Here is a 9,740-nt window from a genome sequence, read left to right as displayed (position 1 = left end):
AGAGTGGAGGTGGATCCACAGGCTCACTGGCAAAAGTTTGGAGGGGATGATTGTCGTAGCCGCGCGCCGCAGTCACAAAAGGGAAATAGAAACCCTAACCTGGAGAGGATTGAAAATAGTGAAAATGTGAGTTAGCTCATTTAGTTATAATTGGCGCAGAAGGTGATGTTTGAGCAAAATTACTCTCCAACAGTAAGAACTGGGATGATGATAAGAGAATTGTCGGGATTGGTAACAACCGAGAAATGAGATACTTATAAGGAACAATTGGGAAATGAGATAGTTAAAAGGAACAATTAGATTTTCTCTAGATACCCTATTAAATATATTTTAAAAAAATTGAGATATTTACTATGATATCTACAGATATTAGAATATACAGGAATACATGCATATACACACAAATACATATGTATATATAATTATACAATTATCAAAAGTTAATTCAAAGAGTAGTTTGTCACAACAACATACATTTAAAATTTAAGAGATGCAGAAAATTTATAATACTATAAGTACTTAATTAATATATTTTTATGTGGTTAATTATACCAACTAACTAATAGAAAAATTATATGTGTTAAGGTTAGGTATAATGAAACAAAAGCTATAAAAATTTAATATAAAAAACTATTTTAATTTGTTTTGTATGCAAATTTTGTATGCCGCGACACTTTAACCAAAAGAGGTAGTGGATACTGAGAGGGAGAACACATAGAGTAGAGAGCGTGGGTGATAGAGACGGGACGTGCATAAAAATGTAATTTCTTAACCTCGAATAGGACGTGTACTAGAGCAGTTAAATATATATATTATGCTAAGTACTATAAATATCATATTATACTGGCTTGGAAAGCAAAAGCGTAATACGTGTAATAACAAAAATTATAAAATATTAACTCCACAAAATGAGTTTGAAAAATGAACCAAACTATGACTTTTGTATGAGTTTGTTGAATCTTAAATTCGATATCACTAATAGCATTTGACTAGTAAATGTTATAACTTCATAAAATGATATTGTTCACTATCAACTAGATGTGATAATTTCACGAAAAGATAAGAACGTGACCCCCTTTGTAATGTCTACAGCTTGATCTAAAATAAGCAATTATTTCTTCTCATATCTCTCAAAAATATTGTGAGCGGCTTCCAGTAGTTATAAATCCTTTCAAATGATTCGAAGTGCTATCTTGGCACAAAATATGTACTTTCTGCCCTTCCCAGCAATTATAGACTTTGTGAGTTCGACCAATTTTTCAACCATGAAAACTTGGCGCTTGCTGCCATCGTCAAGCTTGGCGACAAATCAAAGAGTTCAAACACTTAGTTTATAAATGATAACACGCAACTGTACACCTTCTTCCCTATGAATTACACAATTTTCAAAACATAACTGATGATTAGGCCTGACTATTCTTCAACATTAAATTAACAATTCACAAGAACTAAGGTTGATTGACTAACCCTTCCGGATCTGCACTCTCAGGCTCCATCACCGCAATACATTGTACTCCTCCTCGTGAAACCTGCCCAGTAGCTCTCGGCCACCCTTCCCCTTCCTCGGCTTTCCTGAGTGCTCTTTCCTAGGGAGGGAGAGAGGGGCGTAAGGGAGAGGGAGGGAGGAGAAAAGAGAAGAGTACATGATGGGAGGCATCAAGGGCGACGGGTGAGGTGGCGGTAGCGTAAGAACAGGTGGCGCTTTCAGGGGACATGTTTTTTGATAAAATGAGCAAGGCCTTTCTTGATCTATCAATTCCTAATCATCTCTATCCTTGTCATCCTCATCATACGGCTGAGTGTGCAACTTGAAAAATGAACATAGATTCATAACCTTGGTTAGCTTGGCTGAAAGTTTAGATTCTAATTGAGACTACCACTATATTTTTTTATTTTTAGTTAATGCATGATAATGTGATCTACGGTCTCCTAACAGGCAAGGTCGTCGACGAGAAGGTCGATCCGACGGTGCAGCACGTAGTCCAGAGCCAAGTTCGATACAAAGTTACTATCTGAAACCTGTTTACTACATATTGTTTCTGTGGACATACAGAGGCTCGCTGTCGACTCATCATAGTTCAGGGAGGCCCCTAACCTTTTCGAGATCGAGGTCGTCATCGACAAGCAGCTCGTGGCGAGGATCACCGAGGAAAATAACTGAAACGCTGTTGGTGACCTCTCTGAGTGCTTCCAGGATGGATGCGGGTCTGAAAATTAATCACACATTACCTCATTGCAAAAAAAAAACATTATCTCGGAAACTCAGAGTCTCCTAAAATCATGACCTCTCTGCTTAATTGGTCTGGAACAAACTGGCCACGTATCAATGCCTTCTGTAATGCGAACCTTCTGAATTTATGTTCGTTCTTTTATAATATGGAGCTCATTCATTTTATTTTCTTATCGTTCCATCATGTTGAATTTCTTGTGGAGCTTTGGTGTCGCTGTAAACATTTTCAATTTGTGTGCATTATTTTATAATCTGTAGCTCATTATTTATTTTTCTTTTCTTTGCTCATTCTGTTGTAATTAATCTGATTTTCTTTTGACCTTTTGGTCTTTGTCTGAATTCAGAAATGTTTGCAGACCTTAAAGCCTGTGCCTGTGTGTGCACCCTATGCCTGCGTTGTCGGAAAGGTAAACAGCGGCAGTTGTGCTGTCCTCGGCCGTTGGATGGAAGAACTGCGGCTCGAGTAACCAGCCGTCGCCGAACCACGCCAGGAGAGCCCTCGGATGCAGATCCGGCGGACTTCAGTAACGGAAACAGGCGCAGCTACAGTAAAAGTGTTGATTTCTTCAGGTCCGTCAGGTTAGGTCCCGACACACGGATTCATGCCCGCTGTGCAGAAACTTCTGTCTCCTATTAGGAAGGAGGCTCTTGCTGCTTTGCATGCCTTGGTTGCTGCTGCTGCAGCTGCTCTGAGGCTGACATATCTATAGAATGAAACCATAAATTTACAGAGCTTTTTTTGTCTTCTGTTCTTTTGCATTTTTGATCCATTTTCTCCTGGTGGATGTAATATAGTATGTACTACTACTAATAAAGACTAAAAGAAGAACACTGGACCTGCTTGCGCTTGGTTCTCCTGATGAACTCATCACTCATTGCGTAATTATGTGATATCACATACTCCCTCCGTCCCAAAATAAGTGTCTCAACTAGAGTTGAGACACTTATTTTGGGACGGAGGGAGTATATCACACTGCTATTGCACAATGTATATCTCTAGCTTAGATTGTACTGAAAAGAGAAACGATCAAAAGGCACATGCCCCGCTCCATTTTTCATTGAAATGAAACGCATAGTAACAGGCGGCACAAGGCTCCAGATAGATACATATTGCTGCTAAGGCAGCCAAAAAAAGACATTGCAAAAACCATCAGAAACTGAACAAAAAAACAGGGCAGCCTAATTCTTCAGTAAACAGTCTTCAACAGCCGCGACAGGGCTGTGGCCGAAGTTCTTTTCTTCACCAGCAGCGGGTTAACATTGGGGCTTCCAGACGTGCCATAGAACCTGTAAACCAGACCGCATGCATCGCCCAAACAAAAAAAATGTCATTTCTGTGTTTCCACCATTGCAGCAGCAACCATGTTGATCACAACATTTCTCCTGTTGCTGATATTTAAAAAATCAGCACCTATGTCTCTTTGCACAATCTGGGATAATCCCCTCCATAAAATCTGGTGCAGAGTACGAGGGAAGATCAATGGCATCATAAATAGCACTTCTGAAATATGTGATAAATGGAATATTGACTGCAAATGGTGGCACTCTGTTTATACAGGCCCATAGATAAAACTGGGAAACCACGACATAATTTCCACAAAAAACTGTCAGTGCCCAGGGAAGAATACCGCCATGCTTGTTGGAAAGAAAGTACAATGACATGACCGTAGGTAAAAAGAGGTGGGAAAATACAAGTTAATAAGTTGCCTCTTCTGGGTATAGCCCTCAAAGGAAATGCTGCAAGGCAAAAAAAACTAACAGTTGAAAAGAAATACAATGAGAGCCCATAGGTAAACACAAGTGGTAACAACAAGTAGCATGATCTCTTTCTGGGGATAAAACAGTAGTGTTCAAACCACTTTCTGATTACTGATCTTTTCTTTTGGTCTTTTGGCAAGGAAAAAATCATTCTGATTGCTGATCTTGCAACTCAGCATGGCAGCAACATTCCTGTGGGCGTATGATCTCGGCAACCACAATCACTGCTCGTGGTGGGTCTCTCAAGACAATGGTCCACAAGCAACCAGGCGATGCCCGTAAACCAGGCCACATGCATCGCCCAAAGAAAATGCCATTCCTGTGCTCCACATCATTGCAGCAGCAACCATGTTAATCACGATATTTTTACTGTTGCTAGTCCACAAGCAAGCTACATTCTCAAGATCATCACCTATGTTTCTTTGCACAATAAGGGATAACTCCATCCATACAGTCTAACTGACATATAAGTCCATAAAAAAATTGGGAAACTGTGACAGAATTTTGACAAAAAACCGACAGTGCCCAGGGCAGGGTGTCGCCGTGCCTCTTGCAAAACAGGGGTAGCAAAATACAAGTACTTACTATTCAAACAACATCTATTTCTGGTAACAGAATGATAGCCAATAGTATTATAGGAGCACTTTCGGATTACTGGTCTCACTGTTCCGGTGGGCGTCTTTTGCACGTCAATACTTCTACTCCAAGTGATCTCTCTTCCCCATCTGCTTGTGCTGGGTGGATTCTGCAAAGAAAAATCACATCTTACAACCGCGCCAGCATATTCTTGCAAAAAGAAGAACGATTAAAGGGTTCCAGCAGTGCAGGCATGTTTATGGATCACCAACCTGCATGACAACTTCCGTACTGGCATTCTAATCTCTACGGATGGCATATGCCCATGTCTTCGGTTTCAAAAGGATAGGGATGGGCCTTGATGAATCTGCAAAGAATAATAATGTAAAAACTTACACTCAGAGAAACATCAACAAATTAAGAAATGATAAATATAGGTTAAAGGAACATTTAATTTGACTCCAATTTTCTGCCGTACTACTAGCGATGCTATTATCATTTTCTAACTAGCAAATTTAATACTCGCTAGTAAAGTAGTAAGGAGTAATAGAAAGGTGATTGATGCGTGCTTACCTTCATAATAATGGGCATCTATGTTTTTCTTCTCGATGTTGTCCAGCCGTTTGTGCAGGCTTGCGGGGAGCGTCTTAATACCAGGGCAGGATCTAACTGTAAGGCGCTGGACGTATAAGTATGCCTGCAGCCCATCCGGTAGGGAAGCCAGGGAATTGCAACCCCGGAGTATGAGGCGCTCCAACGATGAGAGCTCTCCCGAGCGAGATTCCAGAGATGTCAACCCACCGCAGTTAACAATGTTTAGAACCTTGAGCGGCGAGGGAAGATGGAGGGCCCCTTTTAAGCTATGACACTCATCTATTTTTAGTTTTTCTAAGTTCTCCGCGCAATCTCCGGGTGATGATGATGATGACACCTCTGCTATACTAGATGACCCTTGATGAATCGGTGATGCTGACTGTCCCTGCTGCAGCCTCCTGCCGGAAATAGACTCAAGCTTCTTGCAATACATAATTTCCATTACCGTGAGGGATGCAGGGACATTGAAGACCTCAACCAAACTTCCACAGTTCCGTAGCACTAGTACATCTAGACGTGGAAGGAGCTGACTTGTTTCTGATGATGTTGATGGCTTGGTAGAAGCATGTGCATATCCAGTCAGATTCTCGCATTGGTCAATCGTAAGCTTCCTCAAGGATACCAATCCTTCAAACTCTTTTTCTGGCCAGTGGAGGAGTGCATGGCACCTACAAAATGACAAATCTTGCAGGTGTACAAAACAGGAACACAGCTCTGTTACATCTAGCTGAAAGTTTTGTAACACCAAAACTGTCAGAGGAAAATCATGATCACTCCGTTTGTCCATGCCATCCACTAATTCCCTCAAACCATGCTCAGCAGCCACTGAGGTTGTTTCTGTACTGTCCACAAGGCTATGCAGGTCCAGGTTGGTCAATGAAGTCATATGCCCGGCTACCCACTGGAACAACTGTACATCACGTCCTTCCATCTTTAATACACTGAGCTTTGGTGATTCAACTATAGTTGTCAACTCTGGACATCCCTCAATACGAGTGTTCTGGAGGTTAGGGAAGGTCGGCAGCCCTGGGAATGCTGTCAACTTTTCACAGTGACTAATACACAACTTCTCAAGCTGAGGAAACATGATCACTTCTGCTTGCATTCCATTATCTATTTCCCACCATCTCTCAAAACAGACAAGCTCTTGCAACGTTAGCATCTTCAGATTTGCAAATGCAAAGGATGTATTAGTGTCACCACTAAAGAACCATTGCAGTTTGTTACAACCATAAAGATGGACCGCAACAATGTTTTGCAACATAGCTGTCCATGTTGGAAAGGTGGTGGCTCCATAGGCGTGTATCCTTATAGCATGCAACCCATCATGAGGTTTAAGTTGCTCGAGCAGTCTTGCATCATCCCGACTGCTATGTTCACCAACAATGTTATCCGATCCAAAGCTCCATTTTAATGTCAGTTCTGTTAGTTCCTTCTTCTTCACGAGGTTTGCATCTTTTGCAGCAGCTTCTTCCACGTTCTCCAGATGACATAGCTCCAGTTGACCACCAAGGTTCAAGCTCCCGAGCTCACCAACATTGCTGCAATTAGAGTCACTGCTTGCTACAAAACATGTAAGTGTCTGTAGGGCTGTTAGTTTTGAGAGGTCTCCAGGCATGCTCTCCAGCTTTGGACAACCATGAGTGTAAAGGTGACGGAGCGCAGTCATATACTTCATTTGTCTCGGAAGTCGACAAAGACATATGCAGCCAGAGAGGTCCAGCGTTTGCAGGTTGTATAGAATGCTCATATCTTCAGCAAGTGCTTTGATATATCTACTTCTTGAGAGATCTAGGTACCTCAGGTGATGTAAATGCTTTGGTTTCAGCGGAAATGAACCCCACAAACAGAGCTTTAATGCTCTCAAAGAGCTGTATTTTGATAGATGCTGCAATGATGAATTTTCCATACGACTATCACACAGAAGTGTTCGGATAGCTGGAGAGCTGTTATCCAGAGAGCTATTCAATTCTTTTTCTGGTTCCTTGCATGACAAAAATAAATGCTGAGTAGTGTCTCGAAGCCACTCTGACTTGGTTCCGTAGTTGTAACAACAGCATCATTTTTGCAAGGTTTCTCAGTTGCCAAGGCACATTCATTATTCATTACAGAAAGTGCAACATCATGCATAAGATCATGGATTTTGCATGTAGTTCTGGAATAACATGCCCCGTCATATTCAATTTCACTGGATGAGTCAATCTGTTTCATGGACTTGTTTCTCAATTTCTCAATTTCATGGACTTGTTTCACATCCTGAAAGAATGACCTTGAGACCAGCTCGTTGAAAATCTGTTTGCCAATGGTTTCAAGACAAACTTGCTTTTCCTGGATAATAAAGCCATGTGCGATCCACAGTCGGATCAGCTTGTCCACATCAATCCGGTAACCTTTGGGAAACATGGCACAAAAAGAAAAGCATTGCTTCATATGAGGAGGCAAGTCATTGTAACTGAGCTTGAGTATTGGTAAGATACCAGTCTCCTCAGTGCAAAACATGTTTCTGCTTAGTACATCCTTCCATTCTTCCTCGCTGGTCTTGGTATGCAGTACTGTGCCCAGTGCTGTTGCAGCTAAAGGAGAGCCAACACATCTCTTCACAAACTCACCAACCATATTCACCAACCCGGCGGGCCTTTCCTCTTCATTCTGAAAACGGCTGAATGCACTTGTCTCGATAATTTCCTTTATGAATTCATCCTCCACAGCTGTGAGATTATAAGCTTCAACGGTACCCATTGTTTTAGCCACTCCTCCATCACGAGTTGTTGTCAAGACCGCACTACCCCTGCCACCATGTTGTAGGCAGGCCTTGAGCTTTTCCCATATATCATCCTTTCGTTCCCAAACATCATCCAGTACAAGGAGGTATCTCTGCCCACTCACTAATTTCTGCAGGTTGTTCTTGGAAGTAGCTGCTGCTTCTGTACCATCCTTCTTCTTCTTCCTAGAACGTGCTCTTGTACTATCATTATTCTTCCCATGAGTTGCTTTTGTACTATCATTATTCTTCCCGGAAGCTTCTTCTGTACCATCATTCTTGTTCTTGGGAGCTGCTTTAACTATACTGTCAGCCAGAGCATCAACTTCGTTACCATCATTCTTCTTCTTCTTCTTCTTCTTCTTCTTCTTCTTCTTGGGAGCTGCTTTAACTATACTTTGAGCCAGAGTATCCACATCAAAGCAGTCAGAGGCACACACCCATAGAGTCAAATTGAAATGTTTCTTAATTGCAGGTTCATTGTAAACTAGTTGTGCTAACGTGGTCTTTCCCAGACCCCCCATTCCAACGATGGGAACAACTGTGAGATCTGCATTGTTAGCTTGACCAACTAGCATATCAACAAGTTTCTCCTTATGTTTGCCTCTCGACCTGCTGGTGATTTTCTTTGGATCGGACATAACATGATCCTTCTGCCGCAACTGACTGGACACCAACGGTTGCTGTTGATACTTAAAGCCAAAGGCATTCATCTCAGTCACAAGGACATCATGGCCCGCACAATCTTGCGGAGCTTTCTTCCCATCCTGTTACGGAATATGAAGCGGTTGTGGGTGGGAAAGAGCTTTACCACACTGAAGCCAAGCTCCTTGTAGTGTCCCTCCTTTTTGGCCTTGCGACGAAGCGCCTCATACTTGAACTCGTCAAAGACCTCATTCGCCTGGTAGGTCACCTTCTTGATGGCCTGGAGCCAGGCCGCCGCCCCTGCTCTGTGGGCTGCCGCCTGCTCGGCGTCGGCGATGACGTCGAGGATGGCGGGCAGCCTGCGCTTGAGGATCTCATGCTGCTCCTCCATGCCCTTCATCACCTTGTACTTGTCGAGGAGGTAGTTGGACGCCTTCTCCAGCACGATCTTGACCAGCGGCCCGACCACGATGTTGACCACCACCGTCGCCGCCATTGGAGAGCCTCGCAAGGTGGAGAGGACAAATATGGTGTGAGCAAAAATGTGTTTGTTTGCTTGTGGGGAGCATGGAAGGAAACAATGCTCAGTATATGTGGAAGCAAATAAGCGAGCAATTTTTCACTTCACCTGTGGCTTGAGCGCTGTTCATCTTGTGAGCAGAGGTACCCAAGTACAGAGAGCATACAGAGAGCAATGATGGCCTCAGCTGAGAAAGATGGTGAGGCTTCTTCAATGGCTTCTTTCTCCAGGGATCCGATGCGCAATATAGGACGAAGTGTTCTTCCCCAAATCTGACCACCACTGTCGCCGCCATTATTAGAACTTTGCAGAGTACGCCCTGCTCTAGGACCAATCTGGCGCAAACGACGAATCTAGCAGGTTTGCTTCAAACGCAATAATGGCCTGGGCTGGGGGTGCTTGATTGCTCGTGAGGAAAATGGAAGCAAGAAGACGCTTACTGTTCTTGACTTCCGGGGAGACGCACGCACATGTGGATCTGGATGCGCTTTGTCTCGAGGATGCTCGCACACTCCCTCTACTCACCGCGGCCTCCTCCTCTTGGCGCTCCGCCGCCGGCCTCGAAAAGTCCCGGCTTGGTCCCTCGATCCTCCACCCCGACGGCCACCGGGGTCCGGCGCGAGAGCGCTTCCGCGATGTATGGTGTAGGAAGAGGA

General features: G+C 43.3%; 1 pseudogene; it reads right to left on the bottom strand.

Annotated features, from left to right (window-relative positions):
- Positions 1-4,021: 4,021 nt before the first annotated feature.
- On the bottom strand, positions 4,022-9,734 carry LOC123160541 (putative disease resistance protein RGA4; annotated as a pseudogene).
- Between the last annotated feature and the right edge of the window lie 6 nt (positions 9,735-9,740).

The sequence above is a fragment of the Triticum aestivum genome, chromosome 7B (genome assembly GCF_018294505.1).
Source record: "Triticum aestivum cultivar Chinese Spring chromosome 7B, IWGSC CS RefSeq v2.1, whole genome shotgun sequence".
Classification (NCBI taxonomy): Eukaryota; Viridiplantae; Streptophyta; class Magnoliopsida; order Poales; family Poaceae; genus Triticum; species Triticum aestivum.
The sequence above is the reverse complement of the archived record's forward strand: the minus strand, read 5'-3'. Positions and strand labels throughout refer to the sequence as shown.